This window comes from Ambystoma mexicanum, chromosome 14, assembly GCF_040938575.1.
Source record: "Ambystoma mexicanum isolate Mex_15411 chromosome 14, UKY_AmexF1_1, whole genome shotgun sequence".
NCBI lineage: Eukaryota > Metazoa > Chordata > Amphibia > Caudata > Ambystomatidae > Ambystoma > Ambystoma mexicanum.
In genome coordinates, this window is record NC_090940.1 from 569,991,570 (window position 1) to 570,007,783 (window position 16,214).

Genomic DNA, 16,214 nt, shown 5'->3' on the forward strand with positions numbered 1-16,214 from the left:
TGGGAGACATGAGTGGGGGCCTGGTGGAGGCTGCCCCTGCACTGCTGGGGGGTGGGGGTGGTGGGAGACATGAGTGGGGGCCTGGTGGAGGGTGACCCTGCACTGCCGGGGGGTGGGGGTGGCGGGAGACATGAGTGGGGGCCTGGTGGAGGGTGACCCTGGATGCTGGGGGGTGGGGGTGCAGGGGGACATGAGTGGGGGCCTGGTGGAGGGTGACCCTGCACTGCCGGGGGGTGGGGGTGGTGGGACACATGAGTGGGGGCCTGCTGGAGGCTGCCCCTGGTGGCTGGGGGGTGGGGGTGGTGGTAGACATGAGTGGGGGCCTGCTGGAGGCTGCCCCTGCACTGCTGGGGGGTGGGGGTGGTGGGAGACATGAGTGGGGGCCTGGTGGAGGGAGACCCTGGATGCTGGGGGGTGGGGGTGCAGGGGGACATGAGTGGGGGCCTGGTGGAGGGTGACCCTGGATGCTGGGGGGTGGGGGTGCAGGGGGACATGAGTGGGGGCCTGGTGGAGGCTGCCTCTGCACTGCTGGGGGGTGGGGGTGGTGGGAGACATGAGTGGGGGCCTGGTGGAGGGTGACCCTGGATGCTGGGGGGTGGGGGTGCAGGGGGTGCAGGGGGACATGAGTGGGGGCCTGGTGGAGGCTGCCCCTGCACTGCTGGGGGTGGGGGTGGTGGGAGACATGAGTGGGGGCCAGGTGGAGGGTGACCCTGGATGCTGGGGGGTGGGGGTGCAGGGGGACATGAGTGGGGGCCTGGTGGAGGGTGACCCTGGATGCTGGGGGGTGGGGGTGGTGGGAGACATGAGTGGGGGCCTGGTGGAGGCTGCCCCTGCACTGCTGGGGGGTGGGGGTGGTGGGAGACATGAGTGGGGGCCTGCTGGAGGCTGCCCCTGGTGGCTGGGGGGTGGGGGTGGTGGGACACATGAGTGGGGGCCTGCTGGAGGCTGCCCCTGGTGGCTGGGGGGTGGGGGTGGTGGGACACATGAGTGGGGGCCTGCTGGAGGCTGCCCCTGGTGGCTGGGGGGTGGGGGTGGTGGGAGACATGAGTGGGGGCCTGGTGGGGGCTGGCCATGGTGGCAGGGGGGTGGGGGTGGTGGGAGACATGAGTGGGGGCCTGCTGGAGGCTGCCCCTGGTGGGTGGGGGGTGGGGGTGGTGGGAGACATGAGTGGGGGCCTGGTGGAGGCTGCCCCTGCACTGCTGGGGGGTGGGGGTGGTGGGAGACATGAGTGGGGGCCTGGTGGAGGGTGACCCTGCACTGCCGGGGGGTGGGGGTGGTGGGAGACATGAGTGGGGGCCTGGTGGAGGGTGACCCTGGATGCTGGGGGGTGGGGGTGCAGGGGGACATGAGTGGGGGCCTGGTGGAGGGTGACCCTGCACTGCCGGGGGGTGGGGGTGGTGGGAGACATGAGTGGGGGCCTGGTGGAGGGTGACCCTGCACTGCCGGGGGGTGGGGGTGGTGGGAGACATGAGTGGGGGCCTGGTGGAGGGTGACCCTGGATGCTGGGGGTGCAGGGGGACATGAGTGGGGGCCTGGTGGAGGGTGACCCTGGATGCTGGGGGGTGGGGGTGCAGGGGGACATGAGTGGGGGCCTGGTGGAGGGTGACCCTGCACTGCTGGGGGGGTGGGGGTGGTGGTGGTGGGAGATATGAGTGGGGGCCTGGTGTAGGGTGACCCTGCACTGCCGGGGGGTGGGGGTGGTGGGACACATGAGTGGGGGCCTGCTGGAGGCTGCCCCTGCACTGCTGGGGGTGGTGGGAGACATGAGTGGGGGCCTGGTGGAGGGTGACCCTGGATGCTGGGGGGTGGGGGTGCAGGGGGACATGAGTGGGGGCCTGGTGGAGGGTGACCCTGGATGCTGGGGGGTGGGGGTGGTGGGAGACATGAGTGGGGGCCTGGTGGAGGCTGCCCCTGCACTGCTGGGGGGTGGGGGTGGTGGGAGACATGAGTGGGGGCCTGCTGGAGGCTGCCCCTGGTGGCTGGGGGGTGGGGGTGGTGGGAGACATGAGTGGGAGCCTGGTGGGGGCTGGCCATGGTGGCAGGGGGGTGGGGGTGGTGGGAGACATGAGTGGGGGCCTGCTGGAGGCTGCCCCTGGTGGCTGGGGGGTGGGGGTGGTGGGAGACATGAGTGGGGGCCTGGTGGAGGCTGCCCCTGCACTGCTGGGGGGTGGGGGTGGTGGGAGACATGAGTGGGGGCCTGGTGGAGGGTGGCCCTGCACTGCCGGGGGGTGGGGGTGGTGGGAGACATGAGTGGGGGCCTGGTGGAGGGTGACCCTGGATGCTGGGGGGTGGGGGTGCAGGGGGACATGAGTGGGGGCCTGCTGGAGGCTGCCCCTGTGGCTGGGGGGTGGGGGTGGTGGGACACATGAGTGGGGGCCTGCTGGAGGCTGCCCCTGGTGGCTGGGGGGTGGGGGTGGTGGTAGACATGAGTGGGGGCCTGCTGGAGGCTGCCCCTGCACTGCTGGGGGGTGGGGGTAGTGGGAGACATGCATTGTTGATCAGTAGTGCAAGGTGACATGTGGGTTGGCTGGGGGGCATGCCCATGGTGAATGGGCTGCCTGCGGGACATGAGCAGGGGTGCAGGGTAGTCCCCCGTGGTGTGGGCTGCCTGCAGGGGCCGTGGAGGTTGTGGAGCCTACACCTGGGAGGACCCACACGGCCAATTCACGTGTAGTACTCCCCCTGAAATACACATTCCCTGCTGGTATCGCGTGTGGAACTTCCCGCGCACCCCTGAAATACACGTACCCTGCTCGCACTGGGACAATCGCGTGTGCAACTTCACGCGAACCCCTGTAATACACGTAGCACGCTCCCCCAGGCCCGATCGCGTGAGAAAGTTCACGCTAACCCCTGAAATACACGTAGCCCGCTCCCCCAGGCCCGATCGCGTGAGAAAGTTCACGCGAACCCCTGAAATACACGTAGCACGCTCCCCCAGGCCCGATCGCGTGAGAAACTTCACGCGAACCCCTGAAATACACGTACCCTGCTGAAATCGCGTGTGGAACTTCCCGCGCACCCCTGAAACTCACATACCTTGTTCGCACTGGCCCAATCGCGTGTGGAACTTCCTGCGCACCCCTGAAATACACGTACCCTGCTCGCACTGGGACTATCGCGTGTGGAACTTCCCGCGCACCCCTGAAATACACGTACCCTGCTCGCACTGGGACTATCGCGTGTGGAACTTCCCGCGCACCCCTGAAATACACGTACCCTGCTCGCACTGGGACTATCGCGTGTGGAACTTCCCGCGCACCTCTGAAATACACGTTCCCCGCTTGGCGTTTGCTGTTTGCCAGCCCGGTGAACTGGTCCAGGGTTAGCGCAGCCCTTTGCGATGATTTAGCGATTTTGATGGCTTTTCCTTACGCAAGGGCGTTCTTCGGGGCGTTACTGGCGCTGCTGCAGGGTCGCTGCGAATCTCTGCGCCACGGCTGGTTTGGGAGCCTACAATCCATGAATGCGCTGTGCGCGGAAATCGGTTTTGGCGCACGTGCCTGGCGCAGACAATCGCACGCGGACACTCTGCGCCAGCCGCTTGCGACACTTTTCTGCGAAATTCTATGAATTACCCTCATAGTGTTTATGGAATAAGACAACAATTGGACTACTGTGCTGGAATGGTGAAATTCACAATAAACTCACAGGAAGATCCACAAGAATTTCTAATGTACTTACTACAACTACTGGAAAACAAAAACATACCTATAAATGTTCCAGATTTCATACATGTGGAAACATACATGCACTCTCTGCAACAATGTGACACACAAAGACATCCCCAATGAACGCTTCATATATATATCAATACCAAATTGTGAATCCATTCCATTTCAGCGACTTGTACAAAATGCAAACCATGGTAGATTATGCTCTACCTGCAATTCAGATAATCGCTCCAGATTAGTAATACAAACACATAGTAAATACATAATACTAATGCTTCTACGTTACAATGCAGATGGGACCAAAAACAACTGCAAGCTGACTGGATTCACACATGGTCAAATATCACTTGGTAAGAAAACCTTCACAACAATAGGTACAATCTACCTTGCAGGAGCCACAACCAATTCAGGGCACTACACTGCATATATAAAAAAGAAATGTGGATGGTTGGAATGTAATGATAGTACCATTACTCTAAAGCAGAGATTACTAGCAAATCTTACAAACGCTTATTTGATGTTCTTAAAACCAAAATTTGATAACTAAACTGTATTTAAACCCTAAGTAAACTGGTGTTAAAAAAATATAAACTGTTAGAATACTCCAAAAGCTAACTGCTCAAAGATTCTACAACAACTAATCAGATAAATGCATACCACTAAATTAGACCAAAAAATACCCAGTTAGAATACGCCAATTGGTATCTAACTGTCCCAAAATTTAACAATATCCAAATAGATAAATCAATACCACTAAAATATATAAAAAAAATAGACAGTTAGAATACGCCAATTGGTATCTAACTGCTCCAAAATTTTATAATATCCAAACAAATAAATAATATGTTACTGCTCCAAAAAAATGCAACAAGCCAAAGTATAAAGCATTAGCCAGAAACAAGTGAACACTGAAAACAAACAAACAAATAAACTGTAGTATAACAGAAAAAGGTTTTTTTTTACTCCAACATGGATTTTTTTTCTCCCACAGACCCAATGATTTTAGCAACAAACACAGAAACTCAGCAAATTGCACAGTTCTCTGATTTGTAATCTACTAAATATGTGTCCAAAAAAAAAAAAAGTATGTTGATTATACAATGTAATAAGTCATTACAAAATACTAATACTAACATGCTAACATGCTATTTTCTTTTATCACAGAAATTAACAAGAAATACATGTACTCCGGTTACTAGACCAAACAGTAAGTATACAATAATAAGGAGAACCATCGCAGCATATCACATCCACAGTATCTAATACCTTTGTTCCTTATACATTTGTTTTTCACCCAAAGTTATAAGCAAATATCAATGTGATATGCTGCGGTGGTTGTGGCCAGGGCATAGAGTTTTGGGTGCATGGCCATGCACCCAAGACTCTATGCCCTGGCCACAACCACCGCAGCATATCACATCCATAGAGTCAAACATTTCAAATATGGCCTATGGAAACTTTTAATGTCCGCGGACATTATGAGTGTTCTTAGAATATTTTCAACTTGACAACGAACAATACGGACAGTGTCCTCAGAACAGCCCCATTTCGTTTTATTTGCGAACATTTCAGGACAACGCGAGTGTTCTAAGAACACATTCAACTTGCCATCGAACAATACGAACAGCATCTTCAGGACACCCCCTACGAACATTTCAGAACAACGCAAGAGTTCTTAGAACACATTCAACTTGACAGAGAACAATACGGACAGCGTCCTCAGGACACCCCCATTTTGTTTATTTGCGAACATTTCAATACACCGCAAGTGTTCTTAGAACACATTCAACATGCCAGCCACAACCCCTATTTATATTTGCGAACATTTCAGGACACCGCGAGTGTTCTTAGAACACATTCAACTTGCCAGCCACAACCACCCATTCATATTTGCGAACATTTCAGGACACAACGAGTGTTCGACGACGTCTTCAGAACACACCCATTTTGTGTATTTGCGAACATTTCAGGACACCGCGAGTGTTCTTAGAACACATTCAACTTGACAGAGAACAATACGGACAGCGTCCTCAGGACACCCCCATTTTGTTTATTTGCGAACATTTCAGGACACTGTGAGTGTTCTTAGAAGCATCTTCAGAACACCACCATCTTGTTTATTTGCGAACATTTCAGGACACTGTGAGTGTTCTTTGAACACATTCAACTTGCCAGCCACAACCCCCCATTCATATTTGGAACATTTCAGGACACAGCGAGTGTTCGACAACGTCTTCAGAATAACCCCATTTTGTGTATTTGCGAACATTTCAGGACACCGCGAGTGTTCTTAGAACACATTCAACTTGACAACGAACAATACGGACAGCGTCCTCAGGATACCCACATTTTGTTTATTTGCGAACATTTCAGGACAACGCGAGTATTCTTAGAACAGTTTCAGCTTGCTTGCGAACAAAACGGACACATATTGCGTCCTCAGAACACCCCCATTCAGTTTATTTAGAACATTTCAGAAAACCGTGATGTCCGCAGACAAATCGAACACAAAAAGAACGTCTAACACATAAAAAAACACAACTTTCATCCTATCCCATACACTCCCACCCCCCCAAACACTCCTACACACCAACACACTCTACTAAATAAAAATTTTGAACCAAGTTTCAAGTGTCCGCAGACGTCCGCGAATCCAAGATGGCGGGCGCTACTGAAAATCTGACGCACTTCACGCTCCACGCCGTCCAATCAGCGAACACGTTGCATGTCCGCGGACATCACGCAAGTCAATGGACCAATCAGGACACTCTCCGCGGACCAAACAGGGAAGTGTGTCCGCGAAGCGGACACAGATATCACAAATTTTTTTTTACCTACCTTTTGGTCATTTTTTAAAAAACTACTGGACGTATTTTCACCAAATTTGCAAAAGCACGCTTTTGGGACCAAGCCACTGCTCCTGGTCCGAATTTGGTGAAAATCCATCCAGCGGTTTGGGCTGTAGACGCGAGCAAAACATTTTTCCCATTCAGTCTATGGGAAAAATAAAAGTTTTGGGACCCCCCCTATAACTTTGCCCGCCCTGGACGAATCCTCACCAAACTTTGCAAAGTTTGGTGAGGATTCGTCCAGGGAGAGCGAAGTTATAAGCCGCCCAAAAAGTGCTCTTCCTATGGAAACACTAACTTAACCATAACTACATGGCCACTACCGTGGCCATGTAATATATATATATATATATATATATATATACAGATCATTGGAATACTGGTTCAAGATTGCCATTGGAACTCAATAACAAGTTGATGTTGCATTGTCCACCTGAGTGGCAACAAGAGAAACAAAACCATATACGACCATGGCACCTTACATAACATGTTCATGAATACTGTTTAAACTGCCTATCAACATGTTGATTTTTTTCAGTTGGCCCTAAACATGTTTGTTTATTACGGTTAACACAAAACATGTTTGTTTATTACAGTTGGTATTAAAATAATGCAAACCTACATGACATTGTAAATACTTTCAATACAATCATAATAATTAAACCTTTGTATATAAAATACTGTCTCTGGAGGATAGCTCAGGGGCAACGTGCTCACTTTGGAAGCAAGACGACACAAAGCAACACAGGTTCCGTGCTTAGAACCTCTGGGTATTAAGCGTGTTATAAATAACCAATCATATCATATATCATATTTGGTAGAAATGTGTGAAGCATTGTGTGAAGCACAGGTATGAATATAGAACAGACTGCTTTGACAAAACTCTGGCAGGCAGAAAAGTTTGATTTTAAGACTTCATAAAGTTAGTTCAAAGAGAACCCAGGAAGGTGTGTTTTGGGTGAGAGGGGCAAGAAGTGGGTGGGCATGGCCGTAGGGATTAGCATGGCCATGGGCAGTCAATGGGTGTGTAAATAACCAAGTAACACATATAAGCATTGTGTCCCTCCTCATATGCCACCTCTCCCTAGCTGTAGTCCAATGCATTCGTTTTTGCATATAGGTGATGCTAAATCACCAGCTTATTGCCAAAACAAAACAAAAAAAAACAGAATGTGACAGACATTCTCAGCAGTACAGTAATTAAACTTTCCTCCATCTCACTGATACATGGCACTCCCTTTGACTGTTTGCCCTGCACTCAATGCTCTCCCAGGGTCTCTGGCTTCTACAGCCATTTGTTTACTCAAAACAAGAGGCACCAAAGCACTGACAGGGTCCAGCAGAAAGCCCCTGCCACCTGACAACTTACACCTTGCAGACACAAACATGAAAACATCCCTCCTTTTAATCTGGACAGGATTTTCAAGCAACAAGTAGGATTTATAAGGTACAATTAAGAGATTCAGCATTATAAGTCCCTGAATGCCAAAACTACAAGGAGAAATTATGGACAATCCTGACATAATTGGGTGTATTTTATGCACACCTGGCCTACTTAACAATCACTTCAACTATGGTATTGATGTAAAATGCCTAATATTAGAAGAGTGTTAAAGTTGGATTTGTAGTAGTAAGAAGAGAGTGTTTACATTTCAAGTTTCAAGGTTAAATTTGTAGTGGTGCACAGTGAGTGCTTGTACCTGTATGTTGTTATTTCCACTCTTTGAAGACTTTACTTTTAGTTACATTCATCCTAACTCTTTATTTAAAACTTCTTTTTTATATTTATTGTCGGTGGTTTATTTTTGTGCAGAGTATGACGTAAAGCGTATGTGTATGTTGAATGACTCTTTTATTGTATGACAACATATTATCCTGGTGGATGGTTAACCGTTGCAATGTTGTTAGAAGAAATTACACAGCAAGGGGTGGTTATTCCATTGAGGGCACCTGAACTGCGTATTGCTAAGCAGTAAGCCCAGATGCACTCCTAAAGAACCTAAGTTCAATTGTTAAATTCACACAACATTAACTGATTCTTTGTTGCCAAGAGCTTGCGTTAATGCAGGTTATTTCAGAAAGTTTTATGGTCATTATTCAGTAAACATTTCAGCGGTAACTTCAAATGAAACTTTGGATTCAATTGACCAGAAATGTCAAACAACATTTGCACAAACTTTTTAGGGATAAGGTTCATTTTAATTGACCTGTCACCATTTCTTCAAAGTAAGGTTTCAAAACAAGGTTATAAAAAACAAGGTTATAAAAAACACAAACAGTATGATACACACATTCTGGGACATGACATAGAACTTCTTAAAGTCAAGCAATTATTACAGTGTGTCGTATTAATCATCAAATACAATTTTTTCATGTACATATCAGTTCCCTATTCGGGAGACTTTGTGGGAGTTTTTTTTACGAAATAGCGCTCCCTCCAGGGAAGCCCTTTTATAGATATTGCAAATAACCAACACGTTTCGGATCTCGTAGATCCATCTTCAGGGTGGGGCTTCACTGTTCCTGTGTTCTAGGGTATTTTAGCAGTGGGTCTATTCTTTAAATCTTTTCCTGTGGTAAAATCAAAAGTAACAGATATTTTAATCTAATTAGTTCAATGGGCTAACTAATGAGGCTGAATTGTCAAAGGGCGGTAACTGGCCCTAACCTCTCGCGGAGGAAAGCAGTGGTCCAGATTCAGACCTATCAATAAGGAAACAGTAAAGTAATTTAAGTCAGTAATCTCAATTACAACGAGCCAAATGCTCACAGTAGAAAAGTCCAATATGAACTAGATCCAAGCACTCACCCAATCTTCAAATGAAAATCACGGGAGACTGGGAAGCGGTAGAGTGCGGCAGGGGAAACCCTAAAAGAAGATTATGTATATATTATTCTTGTGTGTAATTCATCTTGAGTAATCATGAAGCAGATCAGAGGTAGAACGAATGGGCCGATCGATAGTTTAGCAGAGTAACAATGCTCACCTGTTTACAGAGGCTCCACAATGCGTGCCGGCTGCTATAGAGTCTGCAGCCTGAATGCGGGTAGCATTCAGTGTAGTCCCGGCAACCTCGCACATGCGCGCAGGACCGCCTGGGAGTCGGCCATATTGGTGTGGGTGCTCAGTCGCCATGGCATTGTCATAGCGATACCCCACGCCAATTGTACAGCAGGATTAGTACGGAAGGTACTGTATTTTACCTGTATTGCAATTCACAGGGTCACACTGTTCTAAGTATGTTCCTGAGGCTTTTATACGAAGGAGTCCCAGTCGGGACTCATGATGGATTTTAGCCGTACATGCTGGGGCCACGGGGTCCTATTGGTGTTCCGAAGAGACGGACTCACTTATATGCAAACTACAGATGATTGATGCGAGTGGGGGCACAACCGCGGCTCAGAGTGAAACCGCGGGGTGCCCCCATCTTGCATCCATATAGTGGTATTAATAGGAGGGTTTCAAAGGAGCCTATTCCATTGAGGGCTTCATTGAAATATTTAGACATAGGTCCTCATTACAGGTCCGTTCGTAACCTTGCCGGTGCTACCGGCCGGTTGATGCTGAACTTTCAATATTTACCTGTAGCCGGTTTGCCGGTAACACCGGGGATTACAAACCTGGTGTTCTGGGAAGTCAGGCGCCAGTTAATTGTAAATCCCCCATTCCCATTCGGAATGGAGGCCATCAATGCACTCGCTCTCTTAACAACAGTGCCGGTGCTTCTGTGAAACTCTGCGGGCAGGTGACGTTCCCCCACCTGGTCTGACCCTCGTGGACAGGACGGCCCCCCCCCCCCGCAGAGTCACACTGTTCTTAGACTCCCTGGAGCCATCCCGATAGAAGCAATTAGATGTTAACTAGGAATTGTTTCACTGTCCACATTGAGGAAAATACGCTACGTCAAACATTATAACAGTGTTATGCGTCCATCTCAATCGGTGAGCCTTTTTGGCATTATAGCTAATGCTATTCACGCTGGTCATACAAATGCTTTGTGAGCTCTTTACAGAAGACTGTGAATTCCTCTTTATTGGATATTAACTTAAATAATATTGCTTTTAATAATGTAGACCTTTGTTTCAATAATATAATGAAAAGGAAAGCTACCAAATGGGATATGATCAATTGCTTGGAGTACTTGATCACCAAAATAAGATATACCTCCTATATTAAACAAGGATTTAGGCTTGGTAAGCCATGTGATTATCTGTTAAGACATGGAAAAGCTGGTTTTAAGAGATTTCTGATGTTTTACGTTTTAATATTCATCCCTGTAAAGAGTATACTGAGGGTTGGAGATTGGTTCCATACGAATTAAGGAAATGTCAATATTGTGGTGTCGAGGTAGAAACGGTGAGACATAAACCCACATAGTGCAATAAACTTGGTGGGCTATACATTAAGGGATGTTCTTACCTGGTATACAATTTGGAAATGCCAACTAAGGATCAATCCTGGGCAAAATCTCAAGTGTATATTGGTTCAGCGTATTACATTTGGAGGAAGATTTTATGTTATTCTATGTAATTCCTTTTATGCAATTTATGTAATTGTGTGTCATGTTTTTATATGCTGTTTATGGTTGATATGGAATTAATAAGTGTGTATAAGGTTTTAATTAACCAATTTGCACAATAAAGATTAAAAAAAAAAAAAGTATGTTGAATGAGTGTATGTAGTATGAGTGCAAGGGTAGGACCTATACTAACCAGCACTGCAGTTTACCGGCATTTAACCTCTTTCATACTAAAGAAATCAGAGTCCTAGCGCACGCTCTGATTCAGATTATCCTAATTGTAGTTTACCTGTATCACGAGTGTGTGGCATAAGAGTCAGCGCTGGAAGGCGTGTGAGTATTTGGTAAGTGTCTGGCATGAGAGTGTATGGCATATAAGTAACAAAAGAGTGTTTTCTGTAAGGCGAATGTCCTATATGACTCCTTTACATAAGAAAACTCACATTAAAGTGAAGTTTGACTTTGATGTTTCTATATTTTTAGAAGGCGTATACGATTTGTAGAGTTTGCACATGCACGCTATTGACATCTCCTATGCATTTCATATACATATACAATGACCTTGATGTTAGTTTTGATGCTTATGTCCGTGTACGTCTCCTACCCTGGTAGCTCTGAAGGCTGTTTTGATTGTCACTGCTTGTGCCATTGCAAGAGCTAAGACATCTTATTTGATTCATGGTGCGTCGCCCTTTCTCAACTCTCATGCTGGACTTCCTTTGCATCTTGTACTCATGGTGGCCCTGAATCATGCTGTTCCCATCTTTATTTTGTATCCTGGCTTGCAACATTATGTGCCACTAATGACTTGTGCAATTGTATTCGCTCTCTACTCCTTCTTTTCCACTTTTTTTGACAGCTTACTCTCTTTTCTCTCCTCGCCTCCCCTCTCCCTTTTCCTATCTCCTCCCCTCCGCCCCTTACTTTCTTCTATGCACTTACTCTATCAGAATTGTCCTTGGACCTAGTATGATAGCAACCTCGTCTGTCACTCCCCCATCCCCTTACTTACATCCTCCCCCCTCCCTCTAGCACTATTTGAAACATTGTCAGGCCTAGTACGATAGTCGCTTGTTTTGTTCCTCCCCTCCCTTTCTGCACCCCTCTCCCTCACCTTTTATTTTTCTCTTGCTCTCCATAAATTTCGTCAGGCCTAGTAAGGTAGTCACCTTTCTGTTTCCATTTCCTTCCCACTCTCCCCCTCCATTCCTTATCTATGTCTTAACTCTTGCACTATCTGAAATGTCGTCAGGCCGAGTACCATAGTTAATTTCACATCCTTATTGTTCATGGCCTGTATGAATGTCATTGTATTTTCCCTTGTTCCCTCCGTTGCCTTGAAGAGCTTTGAAACACATTGTGTATAGGCGCTATATAAATAAACGATCATATCATATATCATATCATATCATATCATAACCCTTCTCCCAATTTCATCTTCAATTGGCTCCCTGAGATGTTTTGAGTATCACATGTAGTGATGGCTCCTTATACTTTAATGTCTGGTTGGATAGCACAGTGAGTTAAGTGCCGACCACAGCTCTGACCTCAGGAGCTCTTTTCAAGTTCGAATCTCTCTGGGTTTATTCACCTCTTCATCCAAATTAACCCATTAGATTGAGTAACAATCAAACTTATAATTACAACCCTTAGAAACTGAAGGAATCTGTCATGAGGCGGTGTATACGAATATAATTTTATATTTTTATCTATCATTACATTTTTGAAAGCTTTGTACAGTACAGACCACTTATATCATTTGTATTGGACATTTGTATGGTGCTTATACACAAGTGTTTCAGGGAGGCCGGAACTTCAGAGAAACCCTCTAATGGGAAGAAAACCCATTGTGTTGATCGTGAGATGGACGTTCTCTTTCAATAATATCTGAAGTGGACTTCCAGCTGGTGAGGAGCTACCACACATAGTGTTATGCTAACGGAGAGCTGTAATAGGAGGCAGATGGTTATCGATAGACTGCAGCTAACGTATACTTGTTGCTGCGGTAAATGAGCTCAAGGAGGCCTTACCATGAACTCAGCTCCGCTGGCTGGGAGAGCGGGATCATAGCAGTCTTACGATAGGCAAGAAGGGGCGAGCTCTGAGACAAACGGAAGATCGTAGGAGCGAAGAGTGAAGATTGTAGATAGAAACAAAAGGGAAACTAGAGCAGCAAGAATTAGATTCAAACTCACGACTTTCTTTGCTGGAAGTCAGCAACGCGTCACTGCTCACGCCCCCATTGCTCACGTACTTTCGGTTCACCATGCTGTGATGCCGTAGGAGCAACGTTTTGCATCTGGCATGCCCCCACAGAAGGAACCAGAACGGTGCATGGCACTTCGGCAGCCATGTTGGAGGGACACCTTGCAAAATATAATAAGGAAATCCTCCTCCATCTAGTCCATATGGAATGCTGGCAAAAACGAGAAGTAACAAACATAATACGATACTTTGATCCATATATAGCTGACTCTGCAGATGTGGATTGGGTGTCTGTGGTGCTGTGTTGTTTGTTTGCCACTGTGAAATGGAGGCAGGCACATTTGTGGTGTGGCGTGCTGTGACTACCTGTACGGGTCACTTTACAACAGATATGTTTCCACATTAAAATGTTCACATCACGATTGAAAAAAACTGGGATAACGAGGCTGTCCACCATGAAATGATTGGGAGGGGTGACAAGCGACCAACAGAAAAGGGGGCAGAGAGGAAGGGGAGTGTAAAAGAGGTAGCTGAAAAATGACCTGTGAAATAGTGACTATGGCCCTCATTAAAGGTTTGGCAGAAGCCTTGCCGGTAAAACCAGCAGGCTGCCGCCAAACTTCTGAAATTTTCCAGTGCCTGCGAATGGGCAATTACCGGGTCATTACGGCCCTGCTGGACCCAGTAACTGCCCATTTGCGGGCGCTGGAAAAAAGATGCTCCCCATTCCCATTCGGCCCCATGGCGCTGAATGGGAATGGGGAGGTCGGATGCACCGGCACCGTTTATAACGGTGCCGGAGCATCTGACATGCTGTGCTCGCGTGTGCGTTTCTCCCCACCAGGTCCGACCTACGGTACCAGCACTTACTGGTACCGTAGTTTCCAGACCGGCAAACTTATAATGAGGCCCTATCTCCCATATTTCTTGCCCCATACTGCCACAAATCCATAAAATCTTGTGTCTTCCTACCACTATGACAAGTAGTGTGCACTTATCTGAAACACAAACCCAACCGCAGCATGGGGTGGGGGACATTTGCCCATTCTGCACCATGCATAATTACTTCCCACCTCTGCCCCCCTCTGCCTGCTCAATTCAAGGTTTATCTGGTTAGGAGACAAAGCCAACCTGCTATCTTAGCATTGCTGGAAAAAGGCCCTTTCGTCCGCCATCTTGGTGTAGGAGGACAGCCACTTTGACAGTCATAACAATAAGGCCACCCACATTTCTAGAGGAGCGGTAACCCTAGCTGCGATGCACTGTAACCTTTGAAACCTAGTGAAAATATGTGCAGCAGCAAGCTGAGACACCTTTCCAGAGTCCAAGATCTATTTCCTTCAAAATGGTGGAAACAGGAAGACCACACCAAGTTGGCCGAAATTAAGAGCCCCATAGACTCAACGGCGCAGATACCCCAGAAACGTGACATCAAGTGCCTCAAGAGGACAAGAAGTCGGAGCTGAAAGCACATGGATCACGTGATAATACTGTGATTAAGAGAGAGAAGTGAGTGGGCTGTGTCCACTGGGGACGTTTATGGACCCTAGGCCCCCCACCCCTATTTCCCTACCAACCCCCATTCAACGTAAAAATACAGATATTGCTTTAAATTGAAACCCCACCCTTGCTCACCAGCACTCTCAACTTCCCAGCATACTATCTGTTCTGCTTTATCCAGGAAGACTGTGTCTACCCCAGCCCCTCTGGCCAGGGCCGTCCGGGCGACTGCCCGGGGCACCATTAGCCCTCTGCCACGCCATCTCGGGGGAGTCTTTCAAGGGCTTCCCCGAGCTGTTGTGGTGGATGGAAGAAGGCGCGGCAGGCTCCTAATTGAAATTAAATGCACCCCGCTCTTGCGCCTGCGCCGGGCTTTCCAGCGCAGGAGCAGGAACGCATGTAAAAACAATAGGGATCTGGAAGTTTAAAAAGAACTGGCACCCCGCCCCCCACATCCCCTTGGCTTTGACTAGGGAGGCGGGGGAAGTGGGGGGTTTGGGCGCCATCGCTCAACTATCACTTTCCCCGAACCACAGTCCACCTCCGGTGATCAAGGAACATCACCTAATAACAAAACCAGTGGAAAACGAAGCAATATGCTGCTTCTGCTGCAAACGGGGACATTGGCTCCCTCTGCTCCGATGGCCTCTCCCCCTGAGCCCGTCCAATTACCTGCCTGTCATGAAGGATGATATTGAGGGAGTTTACATGTTGTCGCGGGCGGCTGCACTGGCCTTGCCTCTCCCTGGAGGACTGCCTTCTGAATTTTAATCTGACGCGGGGCAAGCAGCGGCATTATGTTGAAACCTTTTTTTCTACAAAATGCACAGGCTGAGAAGGACCATGGGGGTCAGGTCCCCAGGCTCAGGCCTTTGAGAGAGAATCAAAGCGAGGCAGGGCTACACAAACGCAGGCACTCTCAGGAGCCACCCCGGGGACTGGCTTCAGAGCAACAGGCCCGAGCGGATTAGCGCGACGCAGCCTTAAAGGGACATCGCTAATTAGTTGTTCAAAGGAGGCGCTTATTAAATTGCCTGGTTCTTAATTTAGGGCCTTTTGATTAGGTACATTTTTCTGGGTCGAAGAGAAAAACGGATTCTGACTGTACAGGGTTTGTTTCCAAAGGACTGTACAGGGTTTGCTTCCAAAGATTAATTGATTTATTTTCTTTCAAGTATATTAATCCATATACTGTCTGTCCATTTGTCCATTTGTATCTCTAAGCCTCGCTTTCTCTTCTCTATTTCTCGCTCCTCTCTTTTTCTCTCTCTCTTCTGTCTCTATCGATTGCTCGCTCCTTCTGTCTACTTGCTGTTTATTTCTCTCTCTCTCGCTCTTTCTCTCTCTCTCTCCCTATATCTACATGAACGTATATCTTTCTTCTCCTTCTCCCTCCCTCTTTGTCGGGCTTTTTTCATTTTCTGTCGGTATTTTCTATTCAACCTGTTTAAAGACCTAATTTTCGA

The 16,214-nt window shown here is 48.0% G+C and overlaps 1 long non-coding RNA gene across 1 annotated transcript in view; it reads right to left on the minus strand.

Moving 5' to 3' along the window:
• Positions 1 to 15,399, minus strand: part of LOC138527347 (uncharacterized) — a 112,138-nt gene extending 96,739 nt beyond the window's left edge. Inside the window, exons 1-2 of the long non-coding RNA XR_011283904.1 lie at positions 15,313 to 15,399; positions 13,239 to 13,459 (exon numbers count right to left, since the gene is read on the minus strand). This is a non-coding gene — a long non-coding RNA (uncharacterized lncRNA). The remainder of the gene's footprint in view (positions 1 to 13,238; positions 13,460 to 15,312) is intronic.
• Between the last annotated feature and the right edge of the window lie 815 nt (positions 15,400 to 16,214).